Here is a 27,950-nt window from a genome sequence, read left to right on the forward strand (position 1 = left end):
GTAGTGTGGTTTTACTTCCCATTTTGGATTTAGATATTGCTGATGGCTGCTGTGAAAGAAAGAAAAAACCTGGAGAATGAAGGACTTGCAGGGTGAGAAGGAGGTGTACAGTCTTGCATTTCTTCAGGAGGGTTAGTAGTTGTAGAGATGTTTGTTTGTTTCTTAATATAGCTCTCATCAGGAACTCAGCTGTCAAGAAATGTTAATATGGCCATATGGCCACATATATGAAAAGTTGAGTTCACTCTTCTGTGTGACTAAAGATCTCAAGGTCGTAATCAGCCATTATCTTTTTTGCAGTTTTTCCTCCTCTTCATTCATTCCCTTTTTTCCCCAGTATTATTTCAAACCTACCAGACAACTGTTCTGCAGTTTTCTTGCATCTAACATATGTCAATAAATTGTCCTTATGTCTTTGATTCTTTGGTTCAGTCCTTCTGCTTCTAATCTCAGTTTTAAATACTACTTTGTAACTACATTCTTTGTTCTATTAATTTCAGTTCAGTGCTTTTTGTTTTTGAAAAAAGACACCTCTTTGCCTCGATATATGTAAAGTTTTTCTCAGTATCCAGTTTGCCCTTGTCCACGTATTTCTTCTGTGTTTTGAGATTGTCTCCCTTTATTTTGAACCAATATTCTATGCCTGCATAATCTTTCATGTGTAAAAGCAGGGTGTTCCCATTTAAGTCAATGGGAAGATCTGATAAATATGCAATGAGACAATATGTTACTGGATTTCCCAGTAGGTTATTTTAAATACCTGTTGTAGATTTTTTTTTTTTTTTTTTTTTTTCCCCCTAGGAGCTTGTTTTGCTAAGGAAATTGACTTTTTTAAAAAGTAGTTGTGTGTCAGGGCTTTACAACTTCAGTTCTCTTTCTTTGACCCTTGGTGCATTAAAAAGCCCAATATTTTTCTTCTAGATTTTGGGGAATAGCAGTCACTGGAAACTGCGTGGTTAGATTCATACGTTCTAGACAAAGAAGTGGAGAGGTCAGAAATGTAGGGAGTTGTACTCAGTGCCAGTCATTCACCCACCTGCAGTGGGCACGCCACCCATCTTGATGCCAACACGTGGTCTGGAAGTTTCTTTTATGTTGTGAGCCCTCTGGGCTAAACCTCATGCTTCCTGGTGGCATGTACATTCTACAGAGGCGTTTTCCTTTCAGTTTTCCTGGTGATAGTCTCTTTCCTTCCCTTCCTACTGGGGTAAGAAAAGACCAGAAACAGCAGGAACAAGGAACAGCAAGGGTGAGTGAAGGAAGAGATTCTTTTCGCAAACAGAAAATACAGTAAAGCAAATGTAACGCTATTTCTTTTGAATTGATTTCATTTCTCTCTTCTGATCCATATAAAACAAATTGAAATTCATGGGCTCCTGCTATGAAGAAGCTTGCAAACAGGAAAAGTCACTTCTCAGATGTTCTGAGGAGGGAGGAGTGCAAGAACCTTTCTCATTCTGCATATTGCTTGAGGATGCATGGCTAGCAGAAGAGAGAGAAAGGGGCATGCTGTCTGGGTATAATGAGACCCCAGATTGCTTCATCTGGAATGAGACACTTCAAGTGTTAATTCCTCTTGCTAGACTCTAGAAAACTGCATGTATTGTTGTGGATTCAAAATGTGTTATTTTGCACAAAGTATCTAAGAACTGGAAGACACCCTTCCTCCTATCCCAAATAGTTAATGTAGACAACTGCTGTACCCTGCTGGTTTAGGACCTTGTTTTGGAGCCTGGCACTTGTTGGCCCCCTTTAGAAAGCCTGCTGACATGGGTAATCTAGCACTCATTTTCAACTGCACTTCTAGCCCCTGAGGAGTCTGCCTGTGCTACTAAGCTCCCTGCTCCAAAGATTTTGGTCAGCGTGGCACCCCTGCCTGGCCTTAATCATATTCCCTTCTGGAGCTCCTAGCAATGCTTAGCTTCTTCAAGTGTACCTGCCTGATGATAGGGGGGAAAATGTTTTATCTAGGCCGCTCAATTCACATGCTGTTTCCTTCCCATCCTGGCTGAGTAACTGGTGGTAACACTTACATGCTGGTAAGCGGTATCATCACAGATAAGGAAGCCTACACATGAAGCCTTGCTTCTGTTGATAAATCTCATATTAATAATGTTGTCCCAGGATATTGTAAACGAGTTGCTAACAGAAAGCTGAAGAGCAAAAGTAAGTGCTTATTTAACCTAACTAAGCCTAGATAGTGGCATGTGTGATTTCTAATAGGCAGCACATTTTCCCTTTATTTTTGTGTGTTTCTTTTTCACTAGTGAATAATCCTGGAGCTGGCTATTATGTTCTCCAGCATCAGGTACTTTTTTCTGCACGTTTGTATACTGCAAAATATTTTAAGATTTACGTTTATGATAGCTGCAAAAGATCACAGTTTTTAAACTGTTTTAAGACCCCAACAATTTTATAAATTGGCTTAGAACTTTCTCAGAGATGTTGGAAACAAAGTGAGGTGGTAGTTTTCACACAAAATGTTTTGATAACGTCAAAAACAATTCGCTAACTGTGCAGCAGTTAGCTTGGTTTTGAAAGGAAGACTACATGAATTTTGTATGGTAAATAACATGCCATTGAGCCTAGGCGGCTGAAGGTGTCTCAGTGTTTGAAGAAGTGGAAGGAATAAAAGAAAAAGTGGAATGATTTAGTGACTGAAGAGAGTTGCCACTTGCATGAGCTCCATCCCTGGGGATATGACCTTTTTAATCCTCTTTAGTTAATGTATTGGTGATCTTTACTTAGGCAGAGTAAACAGTGCTGTTGTGAACAAAGGGGAGGTCATGCTTCCTGCATTACACTCTGACCCCGGGGTCACGGCCTTTGTTCCCCGCTCAATGGGAATTGCTCTCCAAGGGCCACCACAAAATGGAGAACTAATTTCGGCGCGTGCTGGCGGAGAATGGCAGCATACAGGAGGGAAGGCCTCAGCTCCCTGCTTGCTGGTGGCCGCAGCGCCCAGACCTCATTGAGGAGAGCGCACTGCTTGGGCCTGCCACCACTGAGTGCGTGCTGGTTTTACTCGTTTTTCTTTTGTTTTCCTTTTTTTTTTAATTCCCTCCAACTCCTACAGGACTTTTCCAAGGGAAAAAGAAGCAGGTGAGAGAAAATTGCAGGATTTCTCTCTTTTAAAAGAAAAATGCTGTAGCGATTGCAGCATTGAACTTGGGCCTCCAAGGTCGTGGCTGCGTCTCAGAGTATTACAATTGACAAGCGCTGATATTCAGCTTGTAAGGAAACGTGATGCTGTGTCTCATCAGACTGTGCTCATCACCTTTCTCACTGCATTTTCCCAGCGTTGCGTCACACAAATACACGCATGTAGCAAACATGAAGCCAGATACGGTAACTGAGTGGTCCAAAGCCAGGCAGGACTGGGAATTTCTCATTTATAGTTAATTCTATGTTAAAAACAAACAAACTGGTTTGTTGGGTGGAGTTTTTGTTTTTGCCTTTAAAAGCAATTGGTGGCAGAATGCGATGCATGTAATTTTTATTTGTTGTGACTGGAGAACATAATGTTATATCTGAGATAAATTATTTGGAAAATTCACAATAGTAAACCATCACCTTTCACTGAAAAATGTTTTTTATTTTTCATTTCTCTTTGCTTTTATTTGTTCAGTAGTAAAATCTGTGAAATAAAATGATAGATTATAAAGCAATTACTTGAACTGCAAACATATCTTCAGTCAAAACACTTCTTTTCCACCACTCTTCCTTCTATTTAAAAAAAAAATGCAAAAAAAAAAAAAAAAAAAGCCTGTAATTGCTGATGACAGGCAAGTAGTGTAAAACCCAGCAAGGTACGTGGTGAGCACAGGTGGAGTGTATGTGTATGGGGGAACTGACAACAGTGCCATCACAGAAATAAGTAATATTACAGTACTAAACTTTGAGGCTCATAAGACTGAACATAAATGGATCTAAACATAGCATCAAGGTAAAAATGTGCATTATAGTAGGGGTTAGCTCTTAGACTTGGGCATTTCAGGGCATACTGATTTTTATTTTTTTTTTTTCCTCCACTTTTTGTGCCTCCATAAATCCCTGAGGGACTACCATTTTGGTGGGACGGATTTCAGAGAGGGTTTTCCTTATGGCTTAGGGAACAGCACTGCTAATACCATTTGCTGCAGTATACAATGCGTGTTTCTTGCTACTCCTTTTAGGCTGCTTCAGATTACGCTGTAATATGGATTTACTCAATACAGGGTACTCTAATTGTCTTTTGTGTGAGACAGCAGTGTTTTCTCTTTCTGTCTCTCTTTCTCTTCATTTTAATTTGTTTACTTGGCATTCCTGGCATTACAATTTAAAAGTTAACATCTTTCCCTTATTTTATTTGCAGTTTTATTTGCAGGGCTATTTAAACAAACATTTCCAGTTGTCTACTTGTAGATTTAAAAATGTATTCTGTAATACAGCAAAATAATTATTTATTATTAAAATATTAATAAAAAAACATTTTAAAAAGTGGCCAAGCAACTCAAATTCATTCCATTTTAATAAAAACTTGCATTTAAAGCTGAGCCAAGCAAGAAGGGCACAAAGTTAGTATGTCAGTAAGCAGGGACACTGAATATACTGAAACAGACCCTTCTGGTTCCATTATTCGTTACTTGAAATTCGCAGAGACTACTGGCTTTACATTGTAATAGAAGACAGAGGGGAAAGCTATGCTTACTGTACCCACTATCCAATCAAGATGAGAATGTCAGGTTAGCATGTGTATATTCTTCACTTATATTCATTAGTTAAAATTAGTACATATAGTTATGAAAATACAAGGTCCATTCACTACACCATGTGTTTTTCAGTACTGGTGTTGCTTTTTAGTTACCTGCAGGATTTAAAATACTAAAGAGAGTGTGAAGGCATTTATTTTTCTTGTAGGATTGATTTTTTGAGTTTTTGCTTTGCTTTGCTTTAAAGAATTGACAGAGTTCTGCTTGCTCTGGAGTTGAAGGGTTTTAGGACAGTTTTCAAATGTGGATAGCTGCTTAAAGTAAAATGAAAATGAAGGAAACATTCGACCAATACTCAAATTTTAAAATACTTTTTCCTCAGAAAAATGTTGGAATCTTATAAAAATACACTATGTGCCCATATGAAAGGAAAGCTATTTTTTCTTTGTGTTAAATACTACAACATACAAGATGATAATATGGTAGTGAAAGTGCCACTTCTGAAAGCTTCTTATTAAGTGGAGCCCTTACGAGATTTTCTGCTTTGGATATATCTGAGTAAAAACTCTCAAGATATGTGTAGAAAAGACATTTCCCCCCCTCTCCCCACTTTCTTACTGCTTATTTAATCATCTTACTTAAAACAACAACAAAACTGTTTAAAAAGTGCTTTATCCCAGGCAAAGTTTGCATGAAAAGAGTAAGCAGGGCATAGTCTATTTTACTGTGTGAACCTGAGTCCTCAGCATAACTGTTTCTGTCAGTGGTTTTTCCAGTTAGTATACATGATAAAGCTAAACACTGGTTTAGTCTTTTCAAGACCTTTCTTATTTCCTAGACGAAGACATTACTGAAATTAGGAAATTAGAGAGGTGAACTCCTGCATTACTTTTTCTTAACTTGCTTTATCAGAAACTGTTTCCAAATGTGACCCCTGAAGTGAAGACGAAGTAAGAACCATTCATATGGAAAAGCATTTCCCCCCAGTTAAGCAATCATTACACATATGTCTGTTCTGCCTTGAATATTAAGCCACTTCTATTACGTGCAGATCTTCCTGATCCTTTGGAGAGAAGAAATGAAAAGTTATAAAGCTATCCTGTACAGCATGGTTTTGGTCAGGTTTCACATGCACACTGGACATTCCTGAACCTATTTTTTTTAATTATTATTAATTTAACTTTTATCTAAATACCAGACTGAGTGATAAATGGTTTAGGGCCATTGCAACTTGGCAGCAGCCATTTGAAGTAAATGTGTGTTTGCCCATGTTGATTTCAGGTGAAGTCTCTCCTTCTGCCTCTTTCCTTTGAATGCTTGGATTAAAAAAACAAAAAACAAAAAACACACATTGAAGTTTCAAAATGCTGCATGGCTACAGATAGTGCAGATACAGTATTGAACAGTCACGTATGTGGGTTTTAATACTAGAAAATACAAGACAAACCTCAGCTGCACCTGTAAAAATAAAAATGCTACTTTTCTGTGGCACTGCATGGTTACCTTTTTCTGCAGTGTGAGAATATCGTTCGTATGTTTTCCCCAGGCATTATCCACTTTGGGCACAGAAATGTACAACAGCCTCAAAATGGCGTTCTCTGCTAGGGAAATGCAAAGACAAAAGCTAGAATAAAATAGTAGTTCCAGCACAAAGTGATCTTTTCCAGTGGATTACATTTCTCAGCCTGATTAAGGTTTTGGCCACTTGCTGGCCAGTAAAAGGTGAATGCTCATACTGTAAATTTGATATTCCTATAAAAATCTTCCTCTGTACGTATGGCATAGCCATTTGCTATCTGAGCATGTGTGCAAGTACTGTATTAAAGCAAAATTGTGTTTTACAAATCCCCACAATGAATCTCAAGTGTCTGTTTGCTTTCCCTTCTGTGCTGAAAACTCCTAGCACTGCCAACTGAGCACTGGAACAGAATTTTGGTTTGTGTGCTTTATTGGATGAAATACCCGATCTTTATGACCGTTTCCCTAATTGTTGCAGGTCTATTAAGGGAATGAGATCTTCAATTCAGGTAGTTACAGAGCAGTAAGTTAGTTGTACGTGTTTTCTGAATGTAGTGATGAGTTGCTACGATAACGTTGAAGGGAGAAAATTACTGTTGATGTAGTACCAATTTTTTTGTATCGTTAGATATTTTATAACATTTCCTAAGTGCCATGTTTATTTGTATAACTAGAAAAAAATGTCCTAAACAGTATCTTCCAAGATTTTCCTGTCATTCACATGTAACCCTTTATTAGTAATCTTCAGGCTGAGTTATTAACGTGATTTATATTGTGCAATTTTATGTATGGCAAATATTAATGTGTAGTCTTGCTCTAACAGTATTCACGCCTACTGGACTGGACATATACATACATTTGATATGTGTGCTCCGCCACGTTACAGCACACGTGTGTGTGCACTTACATGCTGAAGAGCTGAAGTACATGTCGTTTCTTTAATATAATTGTTGGGGGGAGAGGAAATAGTTTCTTTTTCTTATTGCTGAATGATGGAAGCAATTTAGGCTTTCCAGTTTTGGTATTTGGCTTAAAAGTTTTTGAAAAGCAGATGTAATTCTAATTGAGTCAGGGAGAGTCTCGCTGCCTTGTTGCCAGGAGACAAAAGGTGTCACTGTCTTTTTTTTTTTTCCTCCCTCCATGATTTTCTTATTAAGTTCCTCGTTGCACTAGAAAAAGCACTGTACAGTTCTCTTGAATTGTTTTGTGAACCAAGAAAAACTCATTGCATGGCATTTGCATGCAATGTAATGTTGATGATATGCTGAGAGTCAACTTAAGAGCTGATCTTGTAAGATTTCATTGTTTTTATCATCTATCTAAAATCTCTAGTAAAATGCCCTGGCAAAAAATGGTTAAGTTTGGGAGTTGAAATTTGCATGGATTCGTCACCGATATCCCCTGGGAACTTTCAGTACTCTGAAAAGGAAGTGTTTTTAAACAACTTAAAAAATAGTTCACTAAGAATATCTGGAAGTGGTTTTTCATTATTTTTAATTTGTTGGGGTTTTTTTTGTTTGTTTTGTTTAGTTTTGAGGTGCTAGCATTATCATTCACATTGTACTTTTTGTGTAGGTAGCATACAAAAACCCCAGTGAATATTTTGCTTTTAGAAATGTTTTAGCTTTGTCATGCTGCAATAAGCTTCATTAAAACAACGAGTATTAAATTGTGGCATATATTTAGGCAGCATGGATTTGATTCATCTTCCAAAAAGTAAAAAAGTAAAAAATTACAAAGAAAGATTTTTTGCTTTCAGTACCAAGATGACGCACTCTTTTTGAAAAAATACTTTGCATTATATTCAAGGCCAAGGTAATATAATGTAAAAGTCTTTTCTTTCTTGTACAGTCATAAATGGTTCGATTCAGAGGTGCTGTTCTGAACCGAGGCCTTCCTGCTCCAACTGCCTGTGAACTCCACAGCCAAAACTGCACTGCTGCAGCTGCTGGTGGTGGAGTTCGCTTGGACTTCCCCAGTGCACGTTTCATAATGCAGTGCATTGTCCACAGGGTGTCTTTGAGAGTGGGATAGAAATCCATTCACATTTTCTAAAATCCTTGCTGTGTGTTCTGTCATTTTTGTCAAATATGAAATGTGTGTGTGTGTGTATATATAAGCAGAATGCTCAACTGTATCTGTGTATGGGAATAAAAATTTCTAGACAAAGGAAATACAGAATCACATGTATGTGTGACATTTTGTTTACTAAAGCTGAAAAATAGCAGAATACTGTTAAAGCCGAATATGTAAATTTAGACATCCTTTCAAAATGTAGGAAGCCTGGTAATGAATACAAGTGTGACAATTTTGGTAAGTATAACATGACATGGGGGAGAAATGATTCCCAGGAAGACAGTTCATGGAATACAAATTTTATAAAGTACTGAATTAAATGTGGTGTTATTTTTTCCTCAACTGTAATCTATACTTGCAATTAATATAAATAATATAAAGCCTCTATTATCTGTACAGATAAATACATTAATAGAGTTATTATACCATTGATATTCTTTTTTCATGATAATAATTATGAGTCAATATTGTTCGTGCTAAGAGGGTTGTTTTTCTTTTTTAAGAAATGGGATTTAAATGCCAACACACTGTTACACTCGGAGACTTCAGATAGCCAATCTAGACAGATGAATCTAAGATGCACATGATTCATTACATATTTTATTTTTAAAAGGTTAAAGAGAAATATTTAATTGAACTGTAAAACTGAAGTTGGCTATGTACAATAGATAGGATAGTAACGTTCAGCTCATAGATGGATAAAGTACCTGTGAATTCACTGTGTGCAACCAATTTGGGTTAAATATCTTCATGTATACTAAATAATTGCAACTCTGCTATGAATGTGTCATCACAATGGATAACCCTTTTTATTTTCTTCCACTGTGTGTGAATTTGTCACCTTACTAACATTTCACTGCAAAAAAAACCAACCAACCAACCAAACAAAAAAAAACAAAAAAAAAAAAACAGAGCAATTTCTGTGGTATGTTCTCCTTTTTGTTCCCACTACAATTTACTTTGTAGCTCTTCATTGTAAAACAGATAAAAAACAGAGCCTCTTAATACAAAATTTGGTCACTCAGCAACTCTTGCTTACTTGAAAAGCCTGTGAGTAATTTGCAATATGAAGGTATTTTAATGCCCTGTTTTGTGGACCTAAGAAATTTCAGGTTTTCATTGCAGATTTCAGTATGCCTATCTGCTTATTTTTTGCAGCTTAATATTCTCTAAAAATCAACACTTTTATAATTTTTTTACAAGGCGATATTTACTTTCTTTTTTCTATATATTTGTATTTTAATTCTCTCACTCCCCCCCTTTCTCCCCTAGTAGCTATTTCTTCAGGGCACACAATTTTGAGCAGACCTGCCCATTTAAATAAACAGGGGTGTGTTTTAAAATCCAATAGCTTGTCGTAACTCTGCGTTCCCAGTGAAATCAGAAGAAAAGTAGTGCTGGAGCAGAGCACTTGAACTTTGAGAACTGGAGTTGTCAGTCACTGCTGAAGGTACAGGAACAGCGGATGGTAAGTCCTTTTAATGTTTCTAAGGTTAAGCACTGCATGTGAAATATGGCATCTCCTGGGATAAGTGCCATCTCTTTTTCCTCTGAGTGTAGCTAGAGGAAAAAAACTGGTTTTTTTTTCCTGCTGGAATTAGCAGCGTGGTGGCCATTTGTGACCTGGGCTGGCTGCCTGCTGTCGCGAGGCGATGCTGGGGCTGTGAGCCCCTGGGCAGCAACAAGAGGATCGGGACCCGGCTGGGAGGCACCCGCACCTATGGGGCTGCAGGCAGCTGGGGGCAGCGGAGCTGGGGGGCTGGGGGGGGCCGGTATGATGTGGGATCCCAAAATCATAGGAGACGGTAATCTGCAGAGTGGAGCTGCATTGTCTGAGCTCAGCGTGAGGAATGGACTGCAGTCTGTCAGAGCATCAAGTAGTAATGGGCAAACTGGATGCGGTTTAAAGTTTAGTTGCACTGTCAATAAAACAAAACAGCAATGTTTTACAGCTGAGGAGATTTCTCCTTATCTGACGTGACTTTGCCGCTGCCTAGCTTCCAGCCTGCATCTCCTTCACAAATATATACTGCAGTTAAATTAGCCTCCAGGAACTTTATAGCACGTTTATGATAAATAAGTGGAAGCCAGTAAATAAAATCTTATCTTGGATTTTGATTAGTTGCTTGAGATGTGAATTTTCATCAGTAGGAATGGTATACAAGAAAATTATTAATATCATCAGTTTCAAGCATACAGTTTTGTATAGTTAAAAAGAAAAGTTGCACGATAAACAAAATTGTGTTGGTAACACCCTTTAAAAAACTGCTAATGTCATGCACTGTTTGATACTTCCTTCCTCTGGGAGAAAAAAGTATTAAAAAACAAAAAGCTTGTCCTACTGCCAGAGTTTCCTTTGTGCTGGTACCAGTTTAATGCCAACTTTGCTGTAAAACATCGTTAATATCCAGTGTACTGAAGGAAACATTTTTGCAAAATGCTTCATTATGTTGGATGCTGGAAATGCATCCTTGCTCAGCTGTGCCTTTACATTTCAGAATCGCTTGCATCAAAACTGTCTGTATTTGGTATTTTGAATGTTTTTTCCCCTCTAGGTTAATATGCCACTGATCCTCTGGAATTAATGTGAGTTATTCAATGAAGTACATTTCTATGATGTGTACATAACTATAATCCCACAGAGCACCATCAATCCCATCAGGAAACAATGGGCAAACTGCTTTGCTTCTATTTCTATTTTTTAAAAGATGCTTTTTTTAAAAAAAAAAAAAAAAGTATAGATATTCCTGGTGATCTTTATATAACAAATACTGGGATTATTTTATAGATATGAAAAGTACAAATTCAGAAATATGAATTTTCACTCTTATGGGCATCTTTATCTTAAAAGTTTAATAAATTTGATTGGATTATTTTTCTAAAAAACATGTACCTGGTCATATTTTATTAAACATTTCTGGAGGTTGTTAGTTTAGAAACATTCCAATATTGAAAATGATCTATATTATTTAGAAAGAAAAGATCACAAATCTGTATAGAAATGTTTTGATGTCTGTACTGCATAAAACGTAGATGTGATAGCACTCCAAGTTCAAATGAAAGAAAACTAATTAGTGCATTAGAGAAGTATGCGTCAATGAGTTTCCAATAGACAGAACTTGTGATAAGGGGAGAGAAAAGTGTTATAAAATGATGTAATAGACAAACTTCAGTTCAACACTATGGCTGTTTTAGAATTTACATAATTTCAAATTATTCAGGGATAATGAGTGTTAAAATAATTCCTCTGCTTCCTTTTCTTGAATTCCATTTCTCTTAAGTGAAGCATGCGAGTTAGACTTCCCTTAATTGCTTTCCCGAATCCTTATTTTTTAGTACAGCAGTAATCTTCAGTTAGATGACTTGCCATCCTATTTTACAGCTATGGTGACAGATATGATGTATTTGTGCATCTCCTTGAGGAAAGATAATATACAGTGGGCAAGTGTGAGCTGCATTTGTGTAAATGAGATGCACTTTTAACCATCCCAGTTACGAGACAGAAGCAGAGATGGAACTCAGCTGTCTTTGCATATTTATGAATAAAAAATGAGAAAGAAAGGGATAGGTGTAAAGAGTAACGGACAAGGAAATCTGTATTTTTATATAAAAAATACAACAGTAAATAAGGAGCTGAGAACAGCGTCTCGGAGAAAGGGCAAAAAGTCACTGGGGGATCCCATTAAATGCAAGTAAAATACTGCCAGCTAAGCTCTTCATAATGTGAGCCTCATCCTTTCTTAAAACAGTGGTCTGTCTTTTATATCATATTGGCATCAAAAGCTGTTGAATGCATCATCACAGTCTCTTAACATTTCTCATCTGTGCATGTCTGTTAAAAATAAATGCTATCACAGACATCATTATTTCAAAATAAAAATGATAAGAGTTTTTAGCGGGATACCACGGCTATCTGTTGCTAAGTCTGTACTCCAGAAGTTATGCTTGCTTTTACTTTCTAAGCACTCAAGATTTATGAATACACATCTACAGCCCATACACAGCAGACACAAGTTATTAGAAGAAGAGTTCAGAATTCCTAGGTATGATTTTACCAACATAAAACTTTGTGGGAAAGTTGCTGTTTAAATATCTTGTCAGATACATCCTGATAACCTCCAGTGTGTTTTTACTGTAATTCCCTAAAAATAAATATTAAAAACATTTTGTGGTTTCACAGTATTAAAAAAAAAAATAGAAACTGGTAAGGGTAGACCATAAAACATGTATCTGGCTTACAAAGGAACTGTTTATTCTCCTCAGAATGCCAGTGGTGAGCATTTTCGTGAGATTTGAGGCCGGATAAAAATGTGCAGCAGAGGTTCCCTAAATATGTCACTGCAGTACATTCAAGATGTGGCTCAGCCAGCCGTTCTGAGACCCACATGCCACTCTGTGCTTTCTAGACTTAGCTAATATTGTGCATTTTAATAGAGCAGCTGTAATCACATTTACTGCGTTCTGTCTGGAGTGTCATGGCCGAAAACAATGAGATGGGTTTTAATATATTTTATAATATATAGGGGGAAAGGATGTCCTGCTAAATGCAGGATACCCTGTTCTTTGTAATTCTTGCTTTTAGCAATTGTATCAGGCAGAGTGCATGCAGCTCCTGGGAGGGCTGCATTACAAGCCTACTGTAAGGCTGCCACTGTCATTACCACAGCAGATCACTTAAATACCATATTTTTAGAAGTCAGTGAGTTTATGTAAGAAGGAAATGCATCTCAAAAAAAACCTCTGAGGATGTGAAGACCTCTGCAATTTTTTACAGGAGCTTGCATTTGGAAGTAGTAGGTCTGAGAGCAGCCACTGAGGGGGGGGGAAAGGGGGTGAGGATCTGCGAGTTGCAAGGAATAGGATCACACATCTACTGTTTTTCCATCTCACTCTTTCTATCGTCTCATTATCAATATTTAGAGCAATAAGACATTAGTATCTTTTTCCTCAGGAATATTTTTAGAAGTGTTAGAAACAGCGTGGTATTGACTTTTCCAGTTAGTTGAAACTGTCCAGCTGCCCTAAAAGTACATCGGGGGAGCAATGATAGCATAAGCAAAATAAATATTAAATCAGGGGGACAACTACAACTTCCCTTAAGTAGCCATGTAATCTCTTTTTCCCTTTTTTCTGATGGTAACGTACTTTCCACAAAGAAGACTTCACAAGGTTGAATCCTGCAGTCTTTTTTTTTTTTTTTTTTTTTTTTACAAAGGGCAAACCGAATGCTCGACAACGCTTTTTATTAAGAAAGCACTTAAAAAAATTTGAATATACCAATAACAGAAAAAGTATATATATTTTTACTGCAAGCAGGAGATCTCATTGGTTGAGCGAAATGGCGAGATGTGACGCAAAAGGACACTTGGACGGGTAGAAATGCTGATGTATGCCAAAGCAGGCGTACCAAGAAATGCTGTTGCTATGAGAGAAACAGAGGGAGAGGGAGATCGTGAGAGAGCAAGTTGTAGAGGCCTTCTTTTCTCCCTTTTGGCTCGCATCACAGACTGCTCCATCTCATTCCTAGCAGGGAGGGTTTAGCAGTCCTCGGTGGGCATTTTCATCAGACCCAGCATCTAGAGGAAGGGAGGGAGGGTTTAGCAGGTCACCTCGGAATGCGAGAGCAATGGGAAAGCAGGAGGGTGTATGTGCTAAACCAGTGATCTGCGCTATGATAGATACACAAATTAGTACAGCAGATGAAGCAGCTTAGCTCGTTATCCACCTGTATTAAGACTCGCAACTCAAAGTTACAGAATTAAAATGCACACACGCACAGAGACACAGACAGACGTATAGTTATAATGCCCCCACCTTTCAGCTCATGAATTATCCAGCTGGGATAGCGCTGTCTCTTGTGTGACATTCTTACAGAGCTGCAATGAATTCACCTTGTGAGTCCATTAGCCGGAGAAGGAGGAAAATAATGTGCAGGAATATTTTTTTTGCCTTTCTTCTTCGGCAAGGGGGAAAAAAGTTTGCGCTATGAACTTAGCCTAGCAGCTTCTGGAACCGGAGCCAAAAGGGGCAGGAAGTTGTTTTACAATAGCGTTACAGTGATCTGCCACAAATGGAAAAAGCCAAATGTTGGACTCTGCAAAGAGAAAAAATATTCTTCTCTCTCTCGCCTCCCTTCTTCTGCCCCTTCAGAGAAAAAAAAAAGTAGAAAAAGGAAGGCTTGCTAGAAGCTCTTTTCATTTTTAATTACTTTTCCTAAGTAATGGAAAGATTATCGTACTTGCATATTCCATGGCAAGCACAAGGGGAAGAAGTATCAAAGGGACGTTTAAAAAAAACGCACTCGGTAACTAGCAACGGGACTTTTGGCACAATTCCTCGAGTTTGCTTGAGGTTATGGAGGGGGATGGGAAGGAGAGGAGCGAGTCTACGCAGTACATTTTCTTTAAAAAGGGGAGGAGGAATGGAGGCAAAACTGTATAAAACTTTTTTTTTTTCTTTTTCTTTCTTTCTTTTTTTTTTTTTTTTAAGGAAACGTGCGTTGCTCTTCTGAAGCTGAATCCTCAGGCATTCGTGGCCCGTCTCTGCAGCCCGATGTGTTTTTTGTGCGTGTGTGTAAGCGCTCTCAATCAAACAGAAATCATGGCAGCTGTTTTTCTTCCAGCACAGCAGTTGAGCTGTCTCGCCCAAATGCTTATCAGCTTTTGACTCCGTGCCAAGATAGTTATAAGGGCCAAGCAGCCTGCGCTTGGCTGTGCAGCTGGTGGAGGAGCGAGGGCATGAGAAAACAGAATCACCCAGCTTTTTTTGTCACACACACCATTTACTTTTTTTTTTTTTCCAATCCCCGTTTTCAGCGCCGTGGGTCTTCCGAGCAGCTTTTTCGCGGTCTCCGCAGCGCTTTCCTACAGGGCCGCATCTAGACGGGAGTCCGACGCTCCTTGTTTTAATCCCGGAAGATATTTCCGCAGGACCTTCCTTTCCTTTCCCTCCCACTCCCCCCCCCCCCCCCCCCCTTAAAAAATCCATTAGCCGGCCCCGCTGTCTCTCCTCACGGCTGCTCTGTCCTCCGCGGCCCGCACGATCCCGGGCCCTCGCTGCGGTGCGCTGCGCGCGGCCGTTCGGCAGTGCCGCGCCGCGCCGTGCCGTGCCGCCCTCCTATCGCCAGCCCCGGCCCTGCGCCGCGCCAGCGCGGCCTCCTCCGCCTCTCGGCTGCAGTCGCTACGAGGGGGAGGCCGGACTCTGGAACGAGGCTGCTGCCGCCGCTCGCATTCCTGCTGCAAGGGCCTCCCCTTCAGACGGCCTTTGCCAGAGCAGAACTTTTTAAAATGCTGTGCATAGGCGCTGCTGCTTTTTCCCCTCTTCCTCTCTCTCTCTCTCTATTTAACCCTCCTTTCACTGCTGAAGAACGGATTAATTTTCCGTCTCTCCTGCGCTTGGCTCGGCCGTACTGTATCTCGTTGCATTGAGGTTAAAACTCCGAGTATTTTCCCCTCCGCTGATCCTTTTCTCTCTCTCCCTCTCCTCTCTCTCTTTTTCCTCGGTTAAGGGGAATTGATTTCTTTGGCCGAGCGATGAATCGGGCTTCGCTAGTTTGTATGCTGTGAGAACGAGGGCTTTTATTTGTCACATCCCCCCCGCCCACCCAGTACCGGCACACCGCGCAGCTCACGGAACGGCCGGTCGCTCTGCCTGCCTCTGTACTACAGCTCTGTTTCGGCGGCCGTAGGTGTCCGTGCCTCACGGAGCGGGGCTCCGCTCCCCCCGAGCGCCCCCCACCCCGCCCACGAGCCCCCCGCGATGGCCGACACGGGGGTGTGCGGAGAGCGGGGGGCCCGTCTGCTCCCCGCGGCGGAGGGGAGAGAGATGTGCAGCAAAACGCTGCCTCTGGGACAGGTGCCAGCTCCCAGACAAAAGGAGTGGAATAGGCTGTAAAGAGGGAGTGGGGGAAATTAATAGCCGGCAAAAAATAGGAGCCGCGAGCCTCGGGAGGAGCCCTGGCGGGAGCGCGCTGCCTTGCCGGCCTCTTCGCCGGGTATTCCCGGGCTGCAGGGCGGAAGGAGAAAGTTGTGGCATACTTTTTATTCCTGTCTTCTCTTCAGACGTTGGAAAGCGTGAAGGGAGGATGGAGGGCGCCTCTTTTTTTTTCTTTTTTTTTTTTTTTTTCCACCCTCCTCTTACTGAATTATTCATAGTGTCAGCGGTGAAGCCAGGACTATTAGCATGCATCAGACATGCTGTTTGTCTGTTTGCTAACATTCTTCATTCAAGACTTGTTAACTACCAGACAAGCTTAACATGCTTCTCTTTCTCCTCCCCTTCTCTCTCCCTCTCTCTCCCTCCCCTCTCCCTTCCCTTCCCCTCCATGCCACCCCTCGCAGCCTCCCATTGTTGTCGCTGGGAGCTGGCAGCAGCTGTGGCAGGGGGAGCGTGCGGAGGAGCCGCCAGCCGCCCGCTAGGTAAGGACCGCCTTCCCTCCTCGCAGGCCTGCGTGCACTTGCGGGGCCGCCGGCTCGCCGCCCGCCCGCCCTTCCCGCGGTCGCCGAGCCGCGAGGCGGAGACGCCGCCGCCCGAGGTCGGTCTGCAGCCCGCTCAGGGGTAAGCCGAGCCCCGCCGAGCGGGGACCGCAACTTGGGGAAAGAAAGTGCGCGGGCATCGCGCCTCGGCGGGGCCGCCGGCAGCGTGGCGAGGTCGAAGCCCGCTTCCCTCCCTCTCTCTCTCCCTCCCGTAGGGCTGGCCGAGAGGGACGCGGTGCGGCGATACTTGCCACCGCCGGCGGGTTTTAGGTTGGACTCTCCCTGCCCAGCGAGGCGGCCCCTCCCTTCGCCAGGCTGGCGAGAAGCAGCGGGCTTCGTTTTCTTAGCAGACAAAGGTCGATCACAGCTTTTATTTCTGAATGCAAATCTCCAGGACTTGTGCCAGTCTTGCCTTCATTGATTGCAGAATAGCTGCTGGCTTCAATGGCAATCCCCTCCCTTATTTCTTAAACAGAAAGAAGCTCAAGAAGAGAAACCGACAAAGTTGGGCGGTGCAAGTTTTTATATCTATTTAATATTTCGACGTGTCCCGGGCGTTATTAGACATCGGCGTGCAGAGCGGTCACGATGCGCCTGGGAGCGAGTCCATGGGGTTTTGTGCCATTTGTACGCCTGGGCAACACCATACCCGTCCTGAACTCATATTTTTGAGGTAACTGTGAGATAATCTTCAGTAATTGTATCACATTAGTTATGCGTCCCAATTCTTTTAGCGATGTAGATTTGGGCATAAGTATTTCTAGGGTTCTTATTTAATTTTTCTGGTGGCTGGGATTGTTGAGGATTGCTTTATAATTGCCATTTGTATCATCTCTTCTTACAATGATTTTTTTGATAGCCTGCAAAGGTCCGTAAGTGCTCTAAGTGTATTTTCTATTTTCTACATACATGTGCAGGTACGTGCTCGCGCTTGGTCCCACTCTTTCACTTGCTCTTTGGGGGTTGATGAAGAAATTTACTTAAGTGTATTACTTAAATATTAGACTAATGCCATTTATAGCTAAGTCTAAGTAGCATGCAGTTATGGATGTTCTGTGTTAGGCATTATTTGGCAGAGGGTTACAGATTTATAATTACTCTGAAATTGCCTAACCTGTAACACTTTCTGTGCTTTATACAGCCAAGTGCACATGCAAGCTAAAGTATCTGGAAATTAAGGAGCCTCTTCATGATACCTAGTCCTTCCATATGTATTTGTATAACAAAATGCTTTCTTCTATGCTGAAGAAACCTGGATGCTCATGTAAAATATTTGAATATTTTCATTTAATTTGATTTATTTACTTAAATTCATGGATACCAGAAGGCAAATCCAAATTCTTTTTCTTTTTTCTTTTTTCTTTTTTTCTTTTTTTCCTTTGCAAAATAAATAGAAAATACTCAGTGGCTTGCACAGCACTAGTTTTAAATTCAGGCCATTGTCAGTACTGTATCAAAACCATCTCATTATTGACATTGCATTTGAGCTGTTTTATGGTAACGTAAACTGAAAAAATAACTTGTAACTTTAAGCAGTAAAGTAGTATTTATTGGCCGATCAAACTCAAAGTAAGCAGAGACTGTTTTGGTGAACTGTGCAGATTAAGAAAGGAATTCGGGAACGTATGGCTCAGTGATAGCTCAGCTACAATTAATTTCTTCCAAGTACTTTTCAGAGGCGTGTAGTAGCTGCCCAGGGCAGTGCAGATAAAATATTAACTAATATTTTGATCTTGTAGTAGTTGTTTTAAAATTGCAAACTCCTAAACAATCTTCTCTGTGGAATTTCAGAGCACTTTATTATATTGCCTCCAGTGATGCTGTTTATCTAAAGAGGGTTTTTCTCATAGGTTGTCCCACTTGCTGGGGCTGTCTTGTTGCCGAATAGTAGCACTTAAAGGAATATAAAATTGCTTCTGGTGTGTGAGTTCATTATTCTGTGGTGGCTTGCTAGAAATGATCACTGTGGAAGTGAAAGAGGCAGAACTGACTTACTGCTGGCTTGTTTCACGGTGAGGATTCTTCAACTGCGCTGAATGTGGACGTAGCAGTGCATAAAGATCACGTGCATGCTAATTGGAGAAGAGGGATTAAAATCTGTTGATTAGATTGGGTTTAAAATTCAAAATTATTTTAGTCTAGAACATGAAATAATTGCTGATAGAAATGTTCCGCTCCTCAAATGAATGCCTTCAGGAATTATGCACGTGAGCTAAGGCATTTACATTTGAAAGCATTTTGTGTCCAACTGCCAGATAGTTTCCTCAAAAATACTTGGTGTATGGAATGAAAAATTGAAAGCATAGGCAATACTTTTCTTCATGAAAATATTTTTTTTTCATAATTGACTAGGATGAATTTTTAGCATATTTTCAGATAATAATTTAGTGGAACATAGTGAAAATAATCTAAGATGCTCTGTTAAAAGAAGAAACTGCTTTTGCTCCAGACTGTCTTTCTCCCCTACTCCTTACTCCGAGTGGATTTTTATCTTCCAGAAAGAGATGTACGGTGTTGCTGGTAAATGAAGGTCATGTTCTTAGGCTCCCGGCTCTCCTGAGCGAAACCTTGGCTTTCACCAGGTGGTGCTAGGGGCAGGGAGTGCAGGAGAGCTATCTGCTAGGCCCGTGATCGCAATGCAGGGCTGCACAGAGCTCTGCTACGTGGAGGGGAGAGGGCAGCGTGCATGGAGTGAGCACAGCCCATGGTGTTTTACACGTAGATGGATTGTGATGTGTGGAGATGCTAAATTGGATGTGTGGCATTCTTATCCAGGCTAAACTTTTTGAAATAAATTGGAATTTTGCCCAGCTGAAGACTGCAAGGTTTGGATCGGGCTAAGGGAGGTTTTATTGTGGGCGAATGGGAGCGGAAAAGGAGGAGGTAGAGTGGAGAAAGGGTAAGAGAATGGAAAAGGAGTTCACGCTTTCAGATGTAGGTGCAGCCCTGAGTTGTTTTCATCGAAGTTAGGCAGTAACGTCAGGCTGGCTTCTGTTTTGTATGGGTGCATTGGTACAGTACTGCTTTTCCCCACATCTGCCAAGTATTCACAGTCATTTTGTAACTATGAGGGAGAAATACAAAGGAGGAATGGAAGGAAGGCCTTGTTGCAACCAGGTTTTTCCTGGAGTTTTTTTGGGGGTCGCGTGTATAATTCACGTCCCCGAAGCATTCTGGCAGCCACTTGCAGGCAGGTGGGCTCCCTGTGGCCAGGCCCAGCTCCACACGAGGTGTGCTCCTGGCAGATCGGGGCCTTCACCTGCCTCCGGCTTGTGGCCTCCTCACATGGTGCTGCAGTGCAGGCAGGCCTGTCATCGTGATGCCTTCCTTCCAGAACATGGAAATGCGCACTAATTAGGCATTTTGCCTGCTAACTGCATCAGTTGCTCTCAGCTTGAAACAGGTGCAGGTAATCAACACTCCCTCCTCCTCCCCCCGCAATGGTGGTGATGGTGGGGGGACGTGTGTCTATAACAAAGCAATTCTGTGATGCAGATTTAATTTTGATTTATACGGCCTCGACTGGATTGAAAATACAGTAAATGTAGGAATATGATGATTGCATGTCTTTGTTTCTTAAGACATACTGTAAAGCGTGTTTCTTCACAGCCGTGTGTGTGTTCATATAGCATGTGTTGTCGCACAGTGCTTTTGGTTTTTGCAAGGATACATATTCATGTATTCAGCATGCTTACAGCTAGCTAGACTTATGATTGCAACCAGAAGACAAAAAGTTGAAATGGCTGTAGCCAGCACAATAGGCATTCACGAGGAGAGTGATCCCAGTAGATATAAAATGGCGGGGCAGATTTTTTCAAGCGCATGTGCACTTCTGCAAGTCCTTAGTTTGTACTGCTGTAAACTGTACTGACTGTGTAAATCTGCACTTGTGCATTTAACTCTGTGCCCGGGCTGCAACAGAGAGAATGTGTTTAAGTTTGATGGGTTTCTAGATCCATCCCTCTCTATCCAGATATTCATTAATGTGTTACGTCTGCACATTTCGTGAAAGTCACTGCTGAATCTTGACTTTGACTTAACACTAGCAAGCAAGCCACTTTGTGTTTTTTTTCCTAAGAATGCTGCAAAAATTTTTCCACAGCTATCCCTGCACTTACACGGAATGTTTTTAAATCTCCTAGTGATCCTAGTATTGTCATGTTTTCAGAAAATCTGTTGTCTTCAAAATCAGACATAATTCACTTTATGTTGCATGTTTTGTAGGCATATATGCAGGATAAAATGCCCAGAATCAGCCACTTTGCAGCCTTTTGAAAACATATACCATCAAATGTAAGCTCTCATCATTTTGAGTTGCCCTTTGTAAAAACAGCCATGTTTTAGCAGAAAATTAGTGTTACCAGTTGTTCAGTGATTGCACGCTCTTCTTTCCTGCATGCATTTGAAATGTGCTGTGCCATACCTCTAGAAACAAAAGGTCTGATCCAGAAGCCTCGGTCCATCTGAGCAGTGGGGTTTTTCTTCATTTACTTCAAATGGGATTTGAATTAAGCCTATATATGTAATAGTTTGCACTAAAGACTATTGCAGCGGTTTTCAGGATCGTCCACAAAACTTTTTCAGAACTCTTGTAACTAACATCCAGCAGCAGTACTCCGAAATGCAAATAGAAGCACTGATCATGATTATTTTATAAAAAGGAGAGAGAGCGGGGAGGCAGTGAGCCTCCAAAGAGCTTCTTCTCACTGAGAACAACAAATGAGTTTTGTATGAATAAAAAAGTGAGTGTTGCTTGCCTACTAGCTACATAGTTGATGCATTACTTTCTGCATTCTTTATTTAAATTAGGGAAGGTTGGGTTTTTTTTGTTTTTTTTTTTTTTTGTTTTTTTAATTTTGTTTTTGATGGTGGTATTTGTTGTTTTTTTTCTTTTAGAAGGAGTCCATAGATTTCAGGTAGCATACATACGTATATGTACAAGTTTGTATTTAGTTCAGCTGTCATGTCCTGCTGTTAACTGCTGAGGAGAACACTTAGCTCCTGTCCAGTGTCTCTGGAGTTTCATAGTGACTGTCTCTTCTCAAACTTGTTAAAACACAAATAGGTTAAATTGAGAGTAAATTGCTTTGGATGCTGATAGAAAATTTTGCAAAGGGAAGGAAGATGAGCTAAGGAAAAATAAAATTATTATAATAACCAATATGACTTTATTAAATATTAATTAGGTCATAATATTCTATAGCCCCAGATTAATTATGTCTGCATTGCTGACTGATATTTTATAACCTTTTAAATCTGATGTACGCTCTGCATGTTGCCCATTTATTCAGATACCTGCATACAGATATGTTTACAGTAGCATTCACTTGGCTTCTGAAATTCTTTTGTCAATGTAAATGGGCATTTCCAGAAGAAGAATGCGTCTTCAATTTTAATAACAAAAGAGATCACGTGCTTTTGTAACTGCAGACAAATATTTTTAGAATGCCAAACTGGGGAAAAAAATAAAATGAATTCTTTAAAAGGGGCCTTGTTTTCCTTATTGTCTTTATTTTTCCTTGTCTTAGATAATTTCCAAAATAAAAAAAGACACTGAACCCAATTGATATAGAGCTCTAGAAAACAAGAAGCAGCACCATTTTGTCTGTCAATTTTAATGCTGGCGGGGGGGGGGGCAGGCAGTGACACTTGAGTAGTTTAGAAAAAGACACGGTAGTGATTTTGTGATTTACAGTCGTGGCAGGCCAGAATGCTTCGCATCTAAGTTAATTCATCAGAGAGGGATGTTGGTTGGGGATTTTTGTAGAGGTGATGCACTTAATGCAACTTGTATCAAAAATCAGCATTATATTTTTCTAATAGGCTGCTCACAGTCACGAGCATTACAGAGTTGTGGTAGGCTGGGTGATAGAAGGGACTTTGTTCTGTCTGGATGATGAAAATATGAATGCTTCTGTAGCTTTATCCACAAGATGCAATAAGTGTAGAATTACAAATATTTCTAGTACTTTAGATAGACAGTTACTTGATTCAGTTCAGGAAAAGCACAGAGCTTTGACATAGGCTTTTAAATGCATTAGAAGCCTTTTCAGTATTAGTCTTGCTTTTTGTTGCAATTCAGTATGCAAAAGGATAGGAAAGCTGTGTGACTGCATCAAAGAGATTTTATTCACTGTATTTGTTTTGCTTCTCATCCTCAAACAACTCCAGTGTATTTACTTGTACATCTGTATGTTCAAAAAGCATTATTTTGAAAAGATTTTACTCTTTGACAAGATACTGTATTTTTCCTTTTTCCTTTTTATATTTATTTTTCTAGGTTTTTTCTTTTTCTTTTTTTTTTTTAAAGGGAATCCTCATGATTACTTTTATTAATTTTGGCACATGAGATTTATTGTCTAATTTGTCTATAGGAAACTAAATAGTCTGTCCAGTACTGAGTCAGTGGAAAGGCTCCCACAGATATCAGAGCATTTTGGATTGTACTCTTAAAGCGAAGTAACGCTAATTTAAAAACCTGATGCAGGAAGCTTGAACTTGAATGACTCTTAAAGTACATTTAAAGAACGCTCAGTTCTGTGTGACCTTACAGACTTAATGCAGTTTGCTTTTTTGCCTTCTTTCTTTGTCTAGTTTAAACTGAGGAGTATCAAAATCTTACTTTCCTATCTTAAGGGACACAGCATTGGTATTCTCCCTACTCCAGCATGCATTTATGAATTTCAAGATGCCTAGGAAGGAATTGATTGTGTTATCTCAAAATGGATGGAAACCCCATAAGAGAGGGGCCCAAGGGGTATGCACATAGAAGTTCTGCTGTTAGAGGGTCATTGTGGGTTTTGTTTTAGTTTTTAATGCAGTATGAAATGCATGGTTTCTCTGTTGCTTGGATGTAAGAACAAACCATTTACATTTTTAAATCTACTTTTATTAGTAACCAGTTTTTAAATAATTTTCCAACTCAGTCTGTTATGAAGATAGTTACCAGTTTTTTAATGGAAGGTTATACATTTCTCATTCTCTAATTATTATAGAAGGAGGAATTAACATGATCACATGGAAATTTTGTTTCTTAACTGGAGATTTACGTTGATGGATTGAAGGTTTAAGGTGCAGATTTACATTTAAATTACATATTACATAACATTTACATTTTAAATGATACTAAAACAATTATTTCTACTGTCTCCTTGGTGCCTTCTGAATATCTCTGTAAAATTATTTCATTTAAAATATAACCCGCTCCACAGTATATGTATGTTTCACCTGTGAAACTCGTGTTTTTGTATGGACACAATCCTACTTGGTGTAGCTAAAACTGAAGTTGAATTTATGGTATTCAGGTGTACGTATTTAAGATGTTAGTTACTACTTGTTTAGAGTGGCAGTTCCTTCTGTATGATACACAATGCTCTCAGGGGGTCACATTTGACAGGATAAAAATGATCTCTTTTGTGAGTTTGTATTTTCCTTCAAAATACTTCCAGGAGTCAAAACGTGGTGTGGCTGAAGGCAAGCAGAAAAGGAATAGCACTTGGCTGCAGCTACAGCCAGTAGGGAGCAAGGTGGTCTAGAGTTTTTTTCTGAGTCCAGGTAAAGGGCTGATGTTGGAGAGAAAAGTTGAAAGTTGTATGAAAAGCAGGCCAGTACAGAATTCAAGTGAGCACAGAAGTTGATCTACTTTATCTCACCAGGGATTTAAAAAGAAAAACAGCTTTAACATCACAAAGAGTCCACCTCTGGCAATTGGTTTTAACAAATTACAAGGAACTTAATGGGAACATAATTATCTTCCCAAAATGTATACATCTTTTACAGTTGATTGGGTATGGCTGCCTTACACCTAAGTGAAGTTCTGGGTTGTACACAGAAGCACAGTTCCATTATTGTCAAAATAATTGCTGTAAGCCTTTTAACTTTTGTTCCCCGCTGAGCCGAATATGTTAAAGGGCACTCACACGTGTGGTGCTGCTCCAAAATTCACAGGGAGAAGAGTCTGAGGCAGTGAGCATCACGTCCTTGAATTTCCTAGCTTCATATGTCATCCGCATGTTCCTCCTGAAACACCATCTAACCCAAAGTGCACATTAATTAAAGGTACAGGAATAATGAATAGACAAAGTCTCACAATTCTATTAGTGTTAAGAGAAGAAGGTGAAAAATTACTTTGTCAGTGCACTTGCAAGCTTTGTTAAAGCTCTGTACAAGTATTTTTCAGAAATGTTTATAATGAAGCTTTCCCAAACGATCAGTGGCTACTCTTATTACTGGCCTGGTTGGTATTACTTTCTAATGGCAATTTAAAAAGGAAAGACATTTTGTGTGATGAATTTTGCCTCTCTTCAGGTAAGTGGTTCAAGGCCAATGTGAAGCTGAAGTCCCACTGAGAATGCTTCTGATGGCACCCAGCTTTTCTCTGTCCTTTACCTACAGTTTACTACTTCTGGAGTAGCTTCTGGAAGAAAGGGGGCAGAAAGAGTAATTTTGTATCACTGGTTTCAATGGGATTAACTCTTTATGATCAACAGAAGCTGCACACCAGAAAGTTTGTTTAGTTTCTCTCCTATACTTTTAATATAATATCATTTGATTTGTAAAATATGTATCTTGTATATGCTGCTGTCCTGAAACTAGGCCTCCATAAGGTATATGTGAGTTGTATTGCCCTGGTGTGGAAGAATGGTGAGAAGCTGAGAGATACTTTCACATTCAGCCTTGGGTGCAGCACTGGGAGCCGCCTCAAGTTTCCTCCTCCTCTGGCAGAGCACCTTCTGCTTGAAGGCAGGAGGTAACTTGGATGTTGGGCGTGAGATTTCTTTTGAGAGGAACAGCTGAGATCTGAATAAACAGGCAGAAGAGGGAAGAGTTGTGTACTGTTTCGCAAGGCAGTGCTTATGGAATCTGAGGGGTTAAATACTGCTTTGCACAAGGCTGCATCTTGTGTCTTGGTCTGTGCTGCAGCTGCTGTTCCAGTCCTCCACTTCCTTTGAGTGGAGGCTTTTGCTTGGAGCTGTAGGAGGAGGCTCCGCTGCCTCCCACAGTTCGGTGCGAGAGTGGAAGGTTATGTGCTGCAGTTGCTTACTTGCTGTGGTGTTTCTTTCATTTGCCCCCACCTTTCACGTCTGTCACTCTGTTTTATCTGTTCAGAATTAATAGGAGAGGTTGCAACAGAGGCAGCATCTGTGTGGAAATAGCCCACATCCAAGTCCCTGTCTGATCAGGGTAGCTCACAGCAAGGTGCGGTGAAATTGCCTGCCTTACAGTTTAGGATTCTGCTGTATGAGTGATTAAAGTCTAGTATGTCTTAAAATAGTATGGGAAAATTAATTAGGTCATTGACTTTAAGAAAAAAAAAAAAAAAAAAAAGGCGGGAAACCAATAACTTTACAGAATATCAAACAAGGACCATGGAAACAAAAATTTACAGATCATAATGCTTTGTGTGCTCCCTGCAGAATAGCAAACTGGGAGGGAACTTTTGAAAAAATAATGGCACTCAAATGGTTTAGATTTTTTGTTTTTTGTTTTTTTTTTCTCTAAGAATACTGCTATCTTGATCCTGTTGCCTGAATGCAGTTGAATTTTGGTTTTATTCAAGCATACCTAGTTTTGCAGTATTAGCATTATGTAGCAGGGTACAGTCAGCTCAAGCGTGAACAGGCTTTCTCAGCTGTCCTGCCTGCAGATTTCACTGTCATCAAGGTGCTACTACACAGAGCATGCCCTGGGTGTGCCGGCAGTGTGCAATGTTGGGAAGCTAGCAACGAGACCACAAGAGGGGAGCCACGCTTGTTCCACCACACGGGCAGCTTCAAGCCAGCCTGAGTGGTGCTGCTTCCATCGCTGCAGAAGATCAACTCTAGTTTCATTAGGACTGTAAAAATGCTTTTTTTCCTCCTACATTTCTGATTTGTGTGTATGTGACAATTAAATTCTGTAGTGTGCTTGCATAGGACTTACTTCGGCATCCACTGGTAGTCTAGTAGAGTTCATAAACGAATTATCACCACGTTTTCCAGACTGTATGGCTTCTTTGTCCTTTCTGTCTCCTACCACTGCTTATCCTCTTCACTTATCTGCAGCTAGTGAGGATTGTGTGAAAAATAACGCTCTAAACCAGAAATGAAAATACAGGAGGCCTATAGCCAGAGTTTTCTGAAGTGTTCTGTAGTAATCCTCAGCAAGTGCTCCACTTCATTCATACTGTTTGCGTGAAATTTCCAGGCTGTTTGTTTTGGGGGGGTTTTGTTACTTTTTCTTTCTTCACTCTTTACGTCAATTTATAGATCTGGTCTTCCCAAAAGTACTGGAAGGCAAGAGTATTACGGCTGCTGTAACTGTTCTGGCTTGTGCATCTTGTCTGCGGCCCATGCCTGCCTTTGCCTGGCGCTCGGAAAGAAGTCAGAATTAGAAGTTTTCCTTCCCTTCAGTTAGATGTACAGCATGATCAAAATGGTGAGCAAGTTTCACCATGCTGAAGCAAAGACCAGAGAACTCGCCATATCACAGACCATCTAACATGTTTTGAATGCACTTTTTGAGAAACAGGGATGCTGATTGCTTCCGGAGCTCATTGTCAGAGATAAAGGGATCTGCAAATATGTTAGAAATCTTAGCTGGGAAGAAAGTGAACAGTAAAGCAGTGTTTCAGTCAGTGCTCTATGCTAAGTCAATTGCTTACTTTGATACTTATTCTAGGAGGTGACAATTTTTCTATTGGTGTTTTACTGAAGCACAATGTTCAAATAGCAAGTCAGCATCAAGAAAGATTTTGTTGTTTTGTTAGCTTTCATTTCGTGTTTGTTGTAAGAAGCCTTTCCAAATGTAAAAACACAGGAATTTCTACAGGCAATACTTCAGTTTTACCTCACAATCAGGACAAGGTTCGTCTTTGGCAGAGGCCTTGCACAGTACAAAAATGTGTTTGACTAGAAGTCAATTTTTGAGTGTATATTTCTTGATTCAGTTGCTATTATTTCTTATTCTTACTGTCAGTGTACAGCTGCAGATAATGCAGTGGCTTAGACAAATTTCTTTGTGGTGTGTGTTACAGCATCCCCCCAGATATCTGGGCACTGAAGATGCAAAAACCATGAAGATGCTGGAAACTTTTTTGAAAGAGGAAAAAAATTCAGGAAGCCTTGATAAAATGTATATTTCAGTGATTTAGGAGTAGGTATTTCATTTTGTCTACCAGTTAGGTTGGATTTTTTCTTTTTAGAAAGTAATG

At 40.2% G+C, this 27,950-nt stretch overlaps 2 long non-coding RNA genes across 7 annotated transcripts in view; one reads left to right on the top strand and one right to left on the bottom strand.

Moving 5' to 3' along the window:
• Nucleotides 1–27,950, top strand: part of LOC122190061 — a 134,383-nt gene that overhangs the window by 6,644 nt on the left and 99,789 nt on the right. For 2 of the 5 annotated variants that reach the window (XR_006182072.1, XR_006182070.1), the window contains exons 3-5: nucleotides 9,661–9,753; nucleotides 16,625–16,702; nucleotides 17,235–17,432. The exons of 1 other annotated variant lie outside the window; for it this stretch is intronic. This is a non-coding gene — a long non-coding RNA (uncharacterized LOC122190061). Of the gene's footprint in view, nucleotides 1–9,660; nucleotides 9,754–16,624; nucleotides 16,703–17,011; nucleotides 17,116–17,234; nucleotides 17,433–27,950 lie in introns of those variants that run through there. 2 more of the 5 variants (XR_006182074.1, XR_006182071.1) reach the window with 2 other exon arrangements.
• Nucleotides 13,512–15,221, bottom strand: LOC122190060. Of its 2 annotated transcripts, XR_006182069.1 has the most exons (3): nucleotides 14,524–15,199; nucleotides 14,100–14,429; nucleotides 13,512–13,861 (listed from the first exon to the last, which is right to left on the bottom strand). It is a non-coding gene; the product is annotated as an uncharacterized LOC122190060 (long non-coding RNA). The 2 variants fall into 2 exon arrangements; XR_006182068.1 differs by having other exon boundaries at nucleotides 14,100–15,221.

Source organism: Lagopus leucura, unplaced genomic scaffold, assembly GCF_019238085.1.
Source record: "Lagopus leucura isolate 7727_CA_CO unplaced genomic scaffold, USGS_WTPT01 Super-Scaffold_100159, whole genome shotgun sequence".
NCBI classification, from domain to species: domain Eukaryota; kingdom Metazoa; phylum Chordata; class Aves; order Galliformes; family Phasianidae; genus Lagopus; species Lagopus leucura.